General features: G+C 47.8%; 1 non-coding gene across 1 annotated transcript; it reads right to left on the bottom strand.

Moving 5' to 3' along the window:
* Positions 1-4,964: 4,964 nt before the first annotated feature.
* On the bottom strand, positions 4,965-5,068 carry LOC112209286 (U6 spliceosomal RNA). Its single transcript, XR_002944037.1, has one exon. It is a non-coding gene; the product is annotated as a U6 spliceosomal RNA (small nuclear RNA).
* Positions 5,069-16,360: the final 11,292 nt, after the last annotated feature.

Below are 16,360 nucleotides of genomic sequence, written 5' to 3'. Positions count from 1 at the left end.
CTTGCTGAATTCATTTATTAGTTTCAGTAGCTTTTTTGGAGATTCCACCAGCTGTGTTCTAAAGTATATATACACTGTGGAGTGACTAAACCTAGATAATTAACATATGCATAATCTCACAGTTATTTTCTGTGGTGAGAATACATCTATTATGTTAGCATTTTTAAGATTACAATATACTGGTCGGGCGCAGTGGCTCAAGCCTGTAATCCCAGCACTTTGGGAGGCTGAGGCGGGTGGATCACCTGAGGTTAGGAGTTCGAGACCAGCCTGGCCAACATGGTGAAACCCCATCTCTGCCAAAAATACAAAAATTAGCTGGGTGTGGTGGCACGCGCCTGTAATCCCACTTACTCGGGAGGCTGAGGGAGGAGAATTGTTTGAACCTGGGAGGCAGAGGTTGCAGTGAGCCCAGATTGTGCCACTGCACTCCAGCCTGGGCGACAGAGCAAGACTCCATCAAAAAAAAAAAAAAAAAAAAGACAGATAAAGTGAAAAGACAACCCGAAAAATGGGAGAAAGAAATTGCAAATCACATATCTCATAAAAACCTACTATCCAGAATATATAAAAATTACTTCTTTTAGGAAATATCTATTCAGGTCCTATGCCCATTTAAAAAACTGGGTTATTGTCTTGCTATTGAGTTGTTTGAGTTCCTCATATGTTTAGATATTGACTTTGTATTAGATGTGTAATTTGCAGTGTTTTCTCTCATTCTGTAGATTGTCTCTTCATTCTGTTGATTGTTTTTTCCTTTGCTGTGCAGAAACTTTTTAGAGCTGGGTGCGGTGGCTCACACCTGTAATCTCAGCACTTTGGGAGGCTGAGGTAAGCAGCTTGCTTGAGCCCAGGAGCTCAAGACCAGCCTGGGTAACATGGCAAAACTCTGTCTTTACCAAAAAGAAATCCAAAAAACAAAAATCAGCTGGGCATGCTGGCATGCACCTGTCCTCCCAGTTACTTTGGGGGCTGTGGTGGAAAAATCATCTGAGCCGACTAATTAAGAAGAAAAGAGAGAAGAATCAAATAGACTCAATCAAAATGAAAAAGGGGATACCACCACTGATCCCACAGAAATATAAACTACCATCAGATAATACTATAAACACCTCTATGCAAATAAACTAGAAAATCTAGAAGAAATGGATAAATTCCTGGACACATACACCCTCCCAACACTAAACCAGGAAGAAGTCAAATCCCTGAATAGACCAATAACAAGTTCTGAAATTGAGGCAGTAACTAATAGCCTACCAACCAAAAAAATCCCAGGACCAGACGGATTCACAGCTGAATTCTACCAGAGGTACAAAGAGGAGCTGGTACCATTCCTTCTAAAATTATTCCAAGCAATAGAAAAAGAGGGGCTCCTCCCTAACTCTTTTTATGAGGCCAGCATCATTCTGCTACCAAAACCTGGCAGAGAGACAACAACAACAACAAAATTTTCAGGCCAATATCCCTGATGAAAATTGATGCGAAAATCCTCAATAAAATACTGGCAGACTGAATCCAGCGCACATCAAAAAGCTTATAAACCATGATCAAGTCTGCTTCTTCCCTGGGATGGCTGGTTCAACATATGCAAATCAATAAATGTAATCCATCACATAAACAGAACCAATGACAAAAAACACATGATTATCTTAATAGATGCAGAAAAGGCCTTCGATAAAATTCAACACCCCTTCATGCTAAAAACACTCAATAAACTAGGTACTGATGGAACATATCTCAAAATAATAAGAGCTATTTATGACAAACCCACAGCCAAGATCATACTGAATGGGCAAAAGCTGGAAGCATTCCCTTTGAAAACCAGCACAAGACAAGGATGCCCTCTCTCACCACTCCTATTTAACATAGTATTGGAAGTTCTGGCCAGGGCAATCAGGCAAGAGCAAGAAATAAAGGGTATTCAAATAGGAAGAGAGGAAGCCAAATTATCTCTATTTGCAGATGACATGATTGTATATTCAGAAAACTCCATCGTCTCAGCCCAAAAACTCCTTAAGCTGATAAGCAACTTCAGCAAAGTCTCAGGATACAAAATCAATATCCAAAAATCACAAGCATTCCTAAACACCAATAATAGACAGAGAGCCAAATCATGAGTGAACGCCCATTCACAATTGCTATGAAGAGAATAAAATATCTAGGAATACAACTTACAAGGGATATGAAGGACCTCTTCAAGGAGAACCACAAACCACTGCCTAAGGAAATAAAAGAGGACACAAACAAATGGAAAAACATTCCATGCTCATGGATAGGAAGAATCAATATCGTGAAAATGGCCATACTGCCCAAATTAATTTATAGATTCAATGCTATTCCCATTGAGCTACCATTGACTTTCTTCACAGAATTAGAAAAAAACTACTTTAAATTTCATATGGAACCAAAAAAGAGCCCGTATAGCCAAGACAAACCTAAGCAAAAAGAACAAAGCTGGAGGCATCACGCTATCTAACTTTAAACTATACTACAAGGCTACAGTAACCAAAACAGCTTAGTTCTGGTACCAAAACAGAGATATAGACCAATGGAAGAGAACAAAGGCCTCCCAAATAACACTACACATCTACAACCATCTGATCTTTGACAAACCTGACAAAAACAAGCAATGGGGAAAGGATTCCCTATTTAATAAATGGTGTTTGGAAAGCTGGCTAGTCATATGCAGAAAACTGAAACTGGACCCCTTCCTTACACCTTATACAAAAATTAACTCAAGATGGATTAAAGATCTAAATGTAAGAACTAAAACCATAAAAACCCTAGAAGAAAACCTAGGCAATGCCATTCAGGACATAGGCATGGGCAAAGACTTCATGTCTAAAACACCAAAAGCAATGGCAACAAAAGCCAAAATTGACAAATGGGATGTAATTAAACTAAAGAGCTTCTGCACAGCAAAAGAAACTATCATCAGAGTGAACAGGCAACCTACAGAATGGGAGAAAACTTTTGCAATGTATCCATCTGACAAAGGGCTAATATTCAGAATCTACAAAGAACTTAAACATATTTACAAGAAAAAAAAAACAAAGAACCCCATCAAAAAGTGGGCAAAGGATATGAACAGACACTTCTCAAAAGAAGACATTTATGCAACCAACAAACATGAAAATCATTGGTCATTAGAGAAATGCAAATCAAAACCACAATGAGATACCATCTCATGCCAATTAGAATGGCTATCATTAAAAAGTCAGGAAACAAGAGATGCTGGAGAGGATGTGGAGAAATAGGAACACTTTTACACTGTTGGCGGGAGTGTAAATTAGTTCAACCATTGTGGAAAACAGTGTGGCGATTCCTCAAGAATCTAGAACCAGAAATACCATTTGACCCAGCAATCCCATTACTGGGTATATACCCAAAGGATTATAAATTATTCTGCTATAAAGACACATGCACACGTATGTTTATTGTGGCACTATTCACAATAGCAAAGACTTGGAACCAACCCAGATGCCCATCAATCATAGACTGGATAAAGAAAATGTGGCACATATACACCGTGGAATACTATGCAGCCATAAAAAAAGAATGAGTTAATGTCCTTTGCAGGGACATGGATGAAGCTGGAAACCATCATTCTCAGCAAACTAACACAGAAAACCCAACACTGCATGTTCTCACTCATAAGTGGGATTTGAACAATGAGAACATATGGACACAGGGAGGGGAACATCACACACTGGGGCCTGTTGGGGGTGGGGGCAAGGGAAGGGATACATTAGGAGAAATACCTAATGTAGATGACGGGTTGATGGGTGCAGCAAACCACCATGGCACATGTATACCTATGTAACAAACCTGCATGTTACGCACATGTATCCCAGAACTTAAGTATAATAATAAAAAAAAAGACACCCAGGAAGAACAAAAAATATAGAATTTAACATACTAAATGGTTAGCTACATGGTATGGTCATAGTAAGATTGAGGGAAGAAGAAATGTAATAGTATGTCTGAATATACATTTTATACGCTTTTGAAATATTTTAGATACATACAAAAATAAAAGTAAATTTTAAAAAATCACCTGAAGCTGGAGGTCAAGTCTGCAGTGAGCTGTGATCGCACCACTGCACTCCAGCCTGGGCAACAGAATGAGACCCTGTCTCAAAAAAATGAAAAAGAAAAAAGAAACTTTACAGCTTGATGTAATCCCATTTATCTATTTTTGCTTCGTTGCCTATGCTTTGGGGGTTATATGCAAAAAGTCCTTACCCAGGCCAATGCCGTGGAGTTTTCCCAAATGTTTTCTTTTAGTAGTTTCATAATTTGGTTCTTACATTTAAGTCATCAATTCGTTTTGAGTTAATTTTTGTATATGGTGTGATCTGAGGACAGGTTTAGAGGCTCAGTCCATGATTACTGGCCTGGAATATGGGATGTGGGATGTGGGGGTTTGCCTGGTGCTGGGCCTGGTACTGGGGTCTAAGGAAAAGTCCTATGCTTACTTCCCTCTCTTCCTCCCCAGAGGATGGCATCTCTCAATTCAGTGCTGCCTGGGGCTGGGGATGGATGATGTGGGTAACTTAAAACTGCCTCTCCTGCCCTCGCCAATATATACTTTCTCATTATGCTACAACCAGGTACTGCTATCTCTCACCTGGTTTCCTTAGCTCGTGTGAAGATATTTTCAAGCATGAATAGTTGTTCAAATTGATGTTTCTGTGGCGGGACAATCACTGTAAAGTCCTATTTTGCCATCTTGCTTCACTCCTATCCAGCAAAAGAGAGAATCTTGAAAGCATCACAAGAGAAGTAAACTTGTCTCATATAAGGGATCCTCAATAAGATTAACAGCTGATTTCTCATCAGAAACCATGGAGGCCAGAAAGTTGGCATATTTAAAATGATGAAAGAAAAAAAAAACCTGTCAACCAAGAACTCTATATCCAAAAAACAATTCCTTAGAAAATTTGTAATTTAATTTTTATTTCTAATAAAATGAACACTTCACAAATTTGCACGTCATCCTTGCCCAGGGGCCATCCTAATCTTCTCTGTGTCATTCCAGTTTCTAGTATATATGCTACTGAAGCAAGGGAACCCAGAAAAACTATTCTTCAACCAATAATAATTCAAAGCCCTTTCATGGAGAACAATCTCATCAATAAATGATGCTGGGCCAACCAGATATCCAAATGCAAAAAAATAAAGCTGAGGCCTTTCCTCACACTATAAACAAAAGTCAACTCAAAAGGGACTGAAACCCTAAGTATAACAGTTAAAGGTACAAAAAACTCTTAGAGAAAACACTGGGGCAAATCCTAATGCCCTGGATTTGGCAATGGGTGCTCAGATGTCACCAAAGTCACATGCAACAACAATAGATAAATTTGTACTTTATCAAGACTAAAAACTTTTGTGCATCAAAGAACACTGTCGGCCAGGTGTGGTGGCTCACGCCTATAATCCCAGCACTTTTGGGAGGCTGAAGCGGGTGGATCACTTGAGGTCAGGAGCTTGAGACCAGCCTGGCCAACATGGTGAAACTCTATCTCTACTAAAAATAGAAAAATTAGCCGGGCATGGTGGTGCATGCCTGTAATCCCAGCTACTCAGGAAGCCGAGGCACGAGAATCGCTTGAACCCAGGAGGCGGAGGTTGCAGTGAGCTGAGATCATGCCACCGCACTCCAGCCTGGGCGACAGAGCGAGACTCCTTCTCAAAAAATAAATAAATAAATAAATTAGTCAGGTGTGGTGGTGCACACCTATAGTCCCAGCTACTTGGGAGGCTGAAGTGGGAGTATCACTTGAGCCCAGGAGTCTGAGGCTGTAGTGAGCTATGATTATGTCATTGCACTTTAGCCTGGAAGACAGAACAAGACCCTGTTTTTTAAAAAGAGGAGAGAGAAAGTGTGAAAAGACAGCCCTCAGAATGGGAGAAGGAAATTGCAAATCATGTATCTGATAAAAAATCTACTATCCAGAATATATAAAGCATTATTATTATTATTATTATTATTATTATTATTATTATTATTGAAATGGAGTTTCGCTCTTGTTGCCCAGGCTGGAGTGCAATGGTGCGATCTTGGCTCACCACAACCTCCGCCTCCCAGGTTCAAGCACTTCCCCTGCCTCAGCCTCCTGACTAGCTGGGATTACAGGCATGTGCCAGCATATCCAGCCAATTTTTTTTGTATTTTTAGTAGAGATGGGGTTTCTCCATGTTGGTCAGGCTGGTCTCGAACTCCTGACCTCAGGTGATCCGCCTGCCTGGGCCTCCCAAAGTGTTGGGATTACAGGCGTGAGCCACCGCACCTGGCCGTATAAAGCACTGTTACAACCTAACAACAATAAAGACATACAACCCAACTTAAAAATGGACAAAGAACTTGAATAGACATTTATTCAAAGAAGATACACAAAGGGCCAACAAGCACATGAACAGATAGATGCTCAACATCACTAATCATCAGGGAAATGCAAATCAACATCACAACGTGATATCAGTTTACAACCACTACGATGGCATAACAGCAGAAATTAACAAGTGTTGACAGCGTCTTAGTCCACTTGTGCTGCTGTAACACAACTCCATGGACTGGGTAAATTATAAATAGAAATGTATTTTCTCACAACTCTAGAGGTTGGGAAGTCCAAGATTAAGGCTCCAGCAGACTTGGAGTCTGGCGAGGGCTTCTCTCTTTGCTTCCAAGATGGTGCCCTGTTACTTCATCTTCCAGAGGGGATGACCACTGTGTTCTCGGGAACAGAGAAGGGGTAGAAAGATGAGGCTCCTAGCAGGAAACCCTGGCACATCCCATCTCCCTCAGTCTTTTCTCTGAGTCCTCTCTCTAAGGGGCCTGGAGGGATGGACCAGGTACCTGTTGGGAAAGGAAAGCTCTGTCAGCCTTTAGGGCCACACTTAAATGGGACATGAAGGCCCAGCACCCTGAGGGTGGGGCTTGACATCAGATCCTGGGTCAATAATTGAGGAGGCTGGCAGTGCAGTTACTTGTGCAAGCCTGTAAGTGTTCAGCCTCAGTTTCCTATCTAAGAAGCCACAGGTGATACTGGAGAGAGAGAGAGAGATGACCTGGGCTGATTTCCCCAGAGAGCCTGGCCCCAGAGACACAGATCTGGGTTAGTATCTCAGTTTTACACCTAAAAACTTAGTAAATCTTTGTAAGGTTACCAATCCCTTGGAGCCTCAGCTTCGTTGTCTGTAAAATGGGGACAATAATACCTGCAGAAGACTGTAGTGAAGGAAAAGTGAAGAAAGTTTATACCGTGCCTCATTCCCCAAACATTTGGAGGCAGTGAGATGATGTACACAGAGGACCTGGACCAGTAAGCCTGCTTTGCTGTGTTCCCTCTCCCCTCCACATCCCATCCCTTCCTCCCTCCCAGGCTGCCTTCATGACCTCACCTGTTTCCCACCCGCGATTTCAGGAAAGGGTCTGATAATCCTATCCCATGCAGAAAGCCGGTCTGTGTGGGAGCCCAGGGCCCCAAGACTGGCAGAGAGGAATGGAGGGAAGACAGGGTCTCACCAGGGTCCCTGACAACCCAGCTTTGCCCAGTGTAAGCCCGGCTGGTTTCCACCAGGTGTTCAGGGGTCACTCCAGCTCACAATCCATTTGCACTGAAGTTGTACCTGTGGCCATGGCAGCACGGTACCAGCTTGCAAACACACCCTGCCCCTGCCCCCTGCTTCCTAGCGGACCTGCCTCTCCCCCAGATCCAGCCACCACACTCACCTCTCCAGGCACCCCGCTGGCCAGGCCCCAGCGCGCATGCCTTCACGCGGCTGTCATCACAGCACCCCTTCCAGCTGCTTGCGCCGGCTTCCAAGTTGCAACACAGTCCTCGGAACTTTGCTTTCTAGTGCCGTCAAGCCAAAGCACGTAACTCCAGAGCCACACCCTTGCCGTGAGTGGTTTTCCCCTTCTTTCGGGTTATTTCATCAGGGTAAATTCCCAGCAATCAGAGTCTTGAGCTAGAGAACATGAATATTTGTATGGTTCTCGCTGCTTATTGCCAAATTATTTTCCCACAGGCTTGTGTGCTTTTGCTATGAATAAATGAATAGATTGAATAGATTCGTTTGACTATAGCATTACTGCCATTGAGCTTTTTTTTTTTTTTTTTTTTAGACAGAATCTCACTCCATCACCCAGGCTGGAGTACAGTGACGTGATCTCAGCTCACGGCAACCTCCACCTCCTGGGTTCAAGCAATCCTCCTGCCTCAGCCTCCCGAGTAGCTGGGATTACAGGTGTGCGGCCACCATGCCTGGCTAATTTTTATATTTTTAGTAGAGACGGGGTTTCACAATGTTGACAGGGTGGTCTCGAACTCCTGACCTCAAATGATCATCCCTCCTCAGTTTTTCAAAGTCCTGGGGTTACAGACATGAATGAGCCACTGCACCTGGCCTCATTGATTCTTACCATTAACTTTTCAAAATTTTTGCAAATAGCTTTTGTTTGTATGTGTGTGACAGGGTCTCACTCTGTCACCCAGGCTGGAGTGCAGTGGCACAATCATAACTCACTGCAGCCTTGAACTCCCGGACTCAGGTAAACCTCCTGCCTTAGCCTCCTGAGTATTTGGGATTGCAAAGACCTTTATTTTTGTTTCTATAAATAAAAACTGCTTGTCAAAATATTCTTACACTATAGGCCAATAGGAAGGCCTCTGGTAAACAGATATCTTACACCAAATAACCGTACATTTTTAGTCTGCTGTCATAGCTCTTCCTGAAAAACACATCCCATGTTATCTCCACGTCCTTCATAGGATATTTTCCTGCATGATTGTAATGCTATTATGACACTTAGTGGTCAGGAAGTCTTTGATGTCATCTAATGCCCTGTCCACAGTCACACTTCCCCATTGCCTGAAAAATAAAGTCTCTTTTCATGTCTTTTGTTCAAACAGAATCCAAACACAGGCCACACGTATCTGGGTGTTGTGCTTCTTAATTCTCTTGTAACCTAGAGCGCCCCCTCTTCCCTTCTCGCGGTTGGCTTGCGGCACCAGCTGGTTTCTGTCCTGCAGAGGGACCCTCCCTCCCGATCTGGGCTGCCTTGAGGTGTTGTTTAATGCGACCCTCCATCCCCTTCCTCCTTGAAACTGGAAGTCAGTCGTAAAGCGAACGCGCAGGATTCAGGCTCAACTTTTTTGGCAGGAAGTCTCAGGGGTGGGGCTGGGAGCGTCCTCACACATTCCTTTTGGAGGCACAGGGCATCTGGCTGCTCCTGTCTTGGGGATACAGTCAACAGCCCCTCCAAGGTAACTGTCCCCATCGACATTCTAGGTGTTGATCAGTGCCTGTGGCTCAGCGGTCAGCAAGGATCTACCCCTCAGCTCAGTGCTGAGGGGAGCAGTGACTCCCTCATTCACTCATTCATTGACTCTTTCCAGTTGAAAATAAATCTGGAAAGAGGAAGGAAGCTGGCGTTCATGGAGCACCTTCTAATGTGCTGGCACAGTGCCTGACGCTGTGTTGTACTGTTTTATTGATCTATTTAATTTATTTATTTTATCTATTTATTTTAGACAGAGTCTTGCTGTTGCCCAGGCTGGAGTGCAATGGCATGATCTCGGCTCACTGCAAACTTCCCCTCCTGGGTTCAAGTGATTCTCTTGCCTCAGTCTCCTGAGTAGCTGGGATTACAGGCATGCGCCACCACACCCAGCTAAGTTTTGTATTTTTTTATAGAGACGGGGTTTCACCATGTTGACCAGGCTGGTCTTGAACTCCTGACCTCAGGTGATCTGCCCGCCTCAGCCTCCCAAAGTGCTGAGATTACAGGCATGAGCCACCACACTTGACTGTTATATTTAATCTTCAGAACAGCAGGGCGAAGAAGAAAATGGGTAGGATCACGACAGAAATCACAGCCAGTAACTCGGGCTGCCTCATCTCATCAATCCCATCCTCGTGGCAGACTGTGCGTTAGGTCCCTAATTTACCAGTGAGGAAAGCAAGGCTGGGATCTGGTACTGACAGGCCCCAGGGCGCAGAGCCAGCAGGAGGCGGGGCAGGGTTAGCACAGGTTTCTTCCCTTCTGCAGCGAGCCTCCTTTCTGCACAGGCACCGACGGGGTCACGGCCCGCCTCAGTGCTGGCTGCCCTCAGGCAGTGCCGACCCAGACGGGGTCCGTGTGTACACAGGCCCACCTAACACTGCCTTTAGAACTTTCTGCTATGAAGACACAAGCATGACCAACAGTGTCCTTGGCTCAGCAGGTGTTTCTTCGCCACGGTCCCAGCTCTTCACAGTCCCCATGCAACACCGAAGCAGTCCGGGAGCCCGTGGGCTGTCCAGCAGAGGTGGCCGGGGGAGGCCCGCGGAGGCTCACCTGGAGATGGAGCTGTGGGGAACACTGGCATGGAGATGGGGCTGGGGCCAGGCAGTGCAGAAGATGACCAGGCTGTGTAGAGGGTGAGCAGCCGTAGGGCTTCGAGACAGCCCAGAATAATGGAAGAGGAATCATCTAACTCCTAGGAAGGCGTCTTAGTCCATTCAGGCTTCTACTGCAGAATGTCACAGATTGGAGAGCTTAACAACAACAGAAATTGATTTCTCAGAGTTCTGGAGGCTGGGAAGTCCAAGGTCACGGCACCAGCAGCTTTGGTGTCTGGCAAGGGCCTGCTTTCTGGTTCTCTAGCTGTGTCTTCTCATGGCAGAAGGGGCAAGGGCCCCCTTTTATATGGGCAATAGTTCCATTCATGAGGGCTTCATCCTGGGACCTAATAACCTCACAAAGGCCCTCCTAATACCATCACTTTGGGGCTTATGCCTCAATATATGAATTGACGGGGCTGGGGACAAACATTCAGTCTACAGCAGAAGGGAGCTGCAGAATCTTACCCAGAACCTCCACATCATCAGCGGGAGAAAGACAGCACCAGCCGTCTCCACACTGGGGAACACACAGCCATCAAAAGAACAACAGGGGCCACACACTGGTGGAGGTTTCATTCAGCAAGACAGGTGGACAGTGAAAAAGTCAAAGGGGCAGAACCATGTGGACACGTTGTGCGCTTTGTGACACACTCATAGAAACTTTTTTTTTTTTCTTAAGCTGGAGTCTCACTCTTGTCACCCAGGCTGGAGTACAGTGGCGTGATCCTGGCTCACTGCAATCTCTGCCTCCTGGGTTCAAGTGATTCTCCTGCCTCAGCCTCCCGAGTAGCTGGGATTACAGGTGTGTGCCACCACGCCCAGCTAATTTTTGTATTTTTAGTAGAGACAGGGTTGGCCAGGCTGGTCTGGAACTCCTGACCTCAGGTGAACTGCCCACCTTGGCCTCCCAAAGTGCTGGGATTACAGGCATGAGCCACCATGCCCAGCCAATAGAAACTCTTTTCTTTTTCTTTTTTTTTTTTCTTTTTCTTTTTTTCTTTTTTTGAGACAGAGTCTTGCTCTGTCGCCCAGGCTGGAATGCAGTGGCGCAATCTCGGCTCACTGCAAGCTCTGCCTCCCAGGTTCACACCATTCTCCTGCCTCAGCCTCCTGAGTAACAGGGACTACAGGCACCCGCCACCACACCCGGCTAATTTTTGGTATTTTTAGTAGAGACGGGGTTTCACCGTGTTAACCAGGATGGTCTCAATCTCCTGACCTCGTGATCCGCCCGCCTCAGCCTCCCAAAGTGCTGGGATTACAGGCGTGAGCCACTGCACCCGGCCAGAAACTCTTTATCCACGCTGCAGGTGGGTGTAAACACAGGAAAGGCCTGCAAGGAGAAGGAGCAAAAGCTGAAACCGCTGTTACCTGGGGCCTAGGATTTGGGCGGGGAATGGGGGCAGTTAATTGTCCATATATATAAGAAAAGTGAATTCATGGATTACTTGGATATTTAAAACTAATCTAACAATACAAATGGAAAGTGGTTCTGAGGCTACGTGGAAGCTGCCAAGGCTCAGGGACACTTCCAGGCACAGAAGGAAGGCAGCACAGACAGGCCCCTGGGAGCCAGCTCAAGGACTGAAGAATACAGGAGGAGACACATGCGTAGCTCCCAGCACCACGCCAGGCCCACAGCGGGCCCTTATGCACAGCAGCTGGGGCCACCGCCCTGGGCAGTCTCTCCCTGGCCTGCCTTTGTTTATTTTATTTTAATTTTTTGTTGTTTAGAAATGGGATCTTGCCATGTTGCCCAGGCTGGTCTCGAACTCCTGGGTTCAAGTGATCTCCCCATCTTGGTCTCCCAAAGTGCTGGGATTATAGGTGTGAGCCGCCAGGCCTGGCCTCTCTGGTTTTCCTTTGACTGATGGGGGTGGGGACAAGCTGGGACCTTGGGGGTCAGACTCCAGCTAGCTGTGTGCTGAGGATCCAACCCTGCTGTGTGGAGCCGTAAAGTCCTGAGCCTGAGGCTGCCCTGGGCTGGTGCTGCTGGACCATTGGCTGCCCTGGGCTGGTGCTGCTGGACCATTGGCTGCCCTGGGCTGGTGCTGCTGGACCATTGGCTGCCCTGGGCTGGTGCTGCTGGACCATTGGCTGCCCTGGGCTGGTGCTGCTGGACCATTGGCTGACCCAGCAGTCTTGCTCATCCAGGCCTGGTCTGTGGTCACGCCCCCAGCTCCAAAGCCCCTCGAGGTCGCAGCTGGAGGGAGAGGAGGTGCTACCGTCCTTAACCCAGCACCATCACGTTGGTCAGAACACTCAGACCTGGCCAAGCGGATGGAAGGGGCCTTTGCTGGGGATAAAGCCTGGGGAAAACTTTCTTCCCTCAAAAGATGGAGAAGCTCCCAAGAGGCCTCCTTCCTGCTGCCTTGTGCTCTAGACCCTGGGCTCTGGAAGGCCAGGACAAGGCCAACTAACCAGATAAAGCTGAAAAGCAACGGAGAAGAGAGAGCCCAGGTCCTCAGCACATCGCCGGGCAGCTAAGCAGCCCTGATACTGAAATCCTGTTCCGCTCACTGCTGCTGTTTGGCATGTAGGGTGGGCATTCTGTTCCTCACAGCCAAACTGCCCTGCGGAGCAGCAGTGCAAACTGAAACCCTGCCAGCAACACGCCAGCGAGCCGCCTCCTGCAGCCTTTCCTGGAGAAGGGCTCTGTCCAAAACCCTTGATGAGAGAGCGAGGAGGATGCGATCTTGGGAAAAGGCCAAATGCCCTCACTCGAGCCCCTGGCCTGCCTCCCTAGCCGTGAAGCTGTGTGGACACTGCGGCGGATGCCCTGCCCAGAGCCGAGGCCTGCCCTAAGGTCACACGACTCTCCCTGTCTCTCTCTGCAGGGCAGGCCGGGCCTGGGGTGCGGGGGAATTGATTCCCCTGGGTAGAAGTGAGTGAGGAAATACCCCATCTTCTTCCACTCAGAGGGACCCCTTGAGGCTTGAGCCTCCGATTCTCTAGAAGATCCCAGGGGACAGAGCCCCGGTTGCTCCAGGGTAACTGCTCCTCGACACATTCTCATGGCCTCCCCTCCCTTCCCTGCCTCCCTTCCCCACGCCCCACAGCGTTTCCTGGGAACCTGCACCCAAATAACCTACTTTGAGCACCCTGTTAACTACCTGCACATACGTCCTCGTTTCAGAGTCTGTTTCTGGGGATCCCAACTGAGACAGCAACCTCAAGCAAGCGGCACCCCCATTCGTGCCTCAGTTTCCCCATCTGTAAAGGGGGGATAATCGTGAGGGCTGGTGCCCAAGTGCCAATGCCTCCTGCTTCAGGTCACGGCACCCCACTCATCTGAGGGCTTGCCATGCCCCATGCTCAGTCTTAGTGGCACTTTCCATGCTGGTGCCCAGGCCTCCCTAGGCCCAGAGGAGCAAGCCCCAGGCAAGGCCAACTAGGGCAGCCCACCTGGGCTGTGAGCCCTGAAAGGTGTGCAGTGAGGACAGACAGACGGCTCAGTGCCCTGGCGAGGCTGCCCATGGTGCTCCCCTGCTCACCTCTCAGCCCCCACTCCAGCGGGTCTGGCTTCTGCTCGGGCCGGCCCTGGTCTCAAGCCTTCCTGCCCATTCCATAGGCTGCCCCTTGGCCTTCCATCACCCTGTCCATGCAAGCAAGCCAGGCTCCTGTGGATGGAAACAAACCCTGGCCCCCACTTCCTTTTTCCCCAGCTCTCTGCATTTCTAGGGGTCTCCAGGAGCATCTTCCATGTGTTTGATATAACGTGTGTGGCACCCTTGTCTCCTGCCAGTGGGGGGCATTGCCATGTTGCAACCCCGTTTCCATTTCCAGTGCCTTCACTGGGCACCTGAAACCTGGGAAGCACGCACTTTACCCCAGAACATGTGTTTTGAAGACAGGGATTCGACCTCTGCCTCTCCCCACAGGGACCCAGAAACCAGCCCCAAGTGGGGTTCCCTGCACCCCTTGCATCCTCCACCCCCTTCTTTTCTGTCCTCCCACTCCAAGCATCTACCCTCACATCAACCACAAAAAAAAAAAAAAAAAAGCAAATAAGGGCTGGGCACGGTGGCTCACACCTGTAATCCTAGCACACTGGGAGTCCGAGGCGGATGGATTGCCTGAGTTCAGGAGTTTGAGACCAGCCTGGGAAACATGGTGAAACCCCGTCTCTACTAAAATTAAAAAAAAAAAAAAAATTAGCCTGTAGTCCCAGCTACTCGTGAGGCTGAGGCAGGAGAATTGCTTGAACCCGGGAGGCGGAAGTTGCAGTGAGCCAAGCCAAGATCACATCACTGCACTCCAGCCTGGGCGACAGAGCGAGACTCCGCCTCCAAAAAAAAAAAAAAAAAGCAAATAAGACAGGAACCCACGCAAGTGAGTGTACAGGATCAGTGCACAGGGCTGCTGACCCAGCGATTTGGCTGTATCCTAGTCTGGGCTCAGCCTACATGACCAACGAGGTGCACAATTGAACCAACACAGTGGGGTACATGGAAGTTGCTGGACACATGACTGCCATCAACAGCCACATCTCCAAGGACTCCACCTGCTCCCACCAGCACCTTCCAGTACCCCCAGGTCCCCACCCATCAGTTAATGTAGCACAAGAGGTGGCAAAGTCATGGAAAAAAGAGATTGCCTCAATAGGAATAAACCAAGTAATTTGTGGGACGGCTATTTCATGGAAGACTAGGCAGCCTGGAGGAATGGATTAAATGCGAACAAACGCACTTGGAGGAATTCCAGTGAACTTCCAACCAGGATGCAGAGAAGTAAACATAGTATCTCAAAACAAAACCAACAAGAACTGCACGCATGTGTGAATGGTTACATGAATGCGGAGCGAAAGGTAGGGAAGTTATACACCACGAGGTTAGAAATAGATGCCTGGAAGGGCTGGGCACGGTGGCTCACGCCTGTATCCCAGTACTTTGGGAGGCCGAGGCGGGTGGATCACCAGATTAGGAGTTTGAGACCAGCCTGGCCAACACGGTGAAACTCCATCTCTACTAAAAATAAAAAAAATTAACTGGGCGTGGTGGCAGGCGCCTGTAGTCCCAGCTACTCGGGAGGCTGAGGCAAAATCATTGCTTGAATCTGGGAGGTGGAAGTTGCAGTGAGCCAAGACTGTGCGACTGCACTCGGGCCTGGGCAACAGAGAGTGAGTCTGTCTCAAAAAAAAAAAAAAAAAAAAAAAAAAAAGAGAGAAAGTGGGGAGGAGGGGAAAGAAGGGAGAAAGCTGCCAGGACCACATAGCTAGGAAGTAGGGAAGATGTTATTCAAACCCACATCCAAAGCCACTTTGGCAGAATAATGGATCTCCTTCTCTGTACGTCCTGCTCCCTATCCCCTGGTCCAGGAAGCTTTGTGTCCTCAGGGCCCTTGGAGTAAGATGCTTCCTGGAGAAACGCCTGGAGGAAGGCACAGACCAGAGCTGGTATTTGCTGGGAGGCCTTAGAGATCCATGGCTTGGACCATCCATCGCTCTTACAGGAAAAGCTTTTAGGTACAGAGACAGGGTGTACTGAATTCCAAAGGAGAGCGTGAGCTCTTGGTTAGCACAATGCTGTGACAGCCCAGTTCCCTGGGCAGGTGTGGGGCCTCCCAGCGCTGGAGCAAGTAAAGCGGAGACAAGCGTGTCTGAGCCTCTGAAAAAGGACCCTGCTTTCAACTCACTCCTCCCACCTCCCAAGGGTGAGGCAAGGCCATGATCCAGAAAGGCTCAAGGGACCCACAATAGAGGGTATCTTCCCAGGGAGCCGCAGGAGCCAGGACCCCACTAAAAACACCAGGTCTAGCACCAGAGGCTAAAGGGCAGCAGAGCCCTGGGCCCACGCAAGGAGGGCGGACCTAAGTGCAGCCTCTAGAGAGACATGTGGGCTCCCACCCAGAGCTCATGGGTGCCATGAGGGAGGCAGCAGCAAGCTAGGTGAAGGAACCCCAAAGACACAGAGGCAGGAAGTGGCAGGAGTGTGGGCATCTCTGTGTGTCCCGGATTCGTGGGTTCTTG

This window comes from Pan troglodytes, chromosome 4, assembly GCF_028858775.2.
Source record: "Pan troglodytes isolate AG18354 chromosome 4, NHGRI_mPanTro3-v2.0_pri, whole genome shotgun sequence".
In the NCBI taxonomy this organism is placed as follows: domain Eukaryota; kingdom Metazoa; phylum Chordata; class Mammalia; order Primates; family Hominidae; genus Pan; species Pan troglodytes.
The sequence above is the reverse complement of the archived record's forward strand: the minus strand, read 5'-3'. Positions and strand labels throughout refer to the sequence as shown.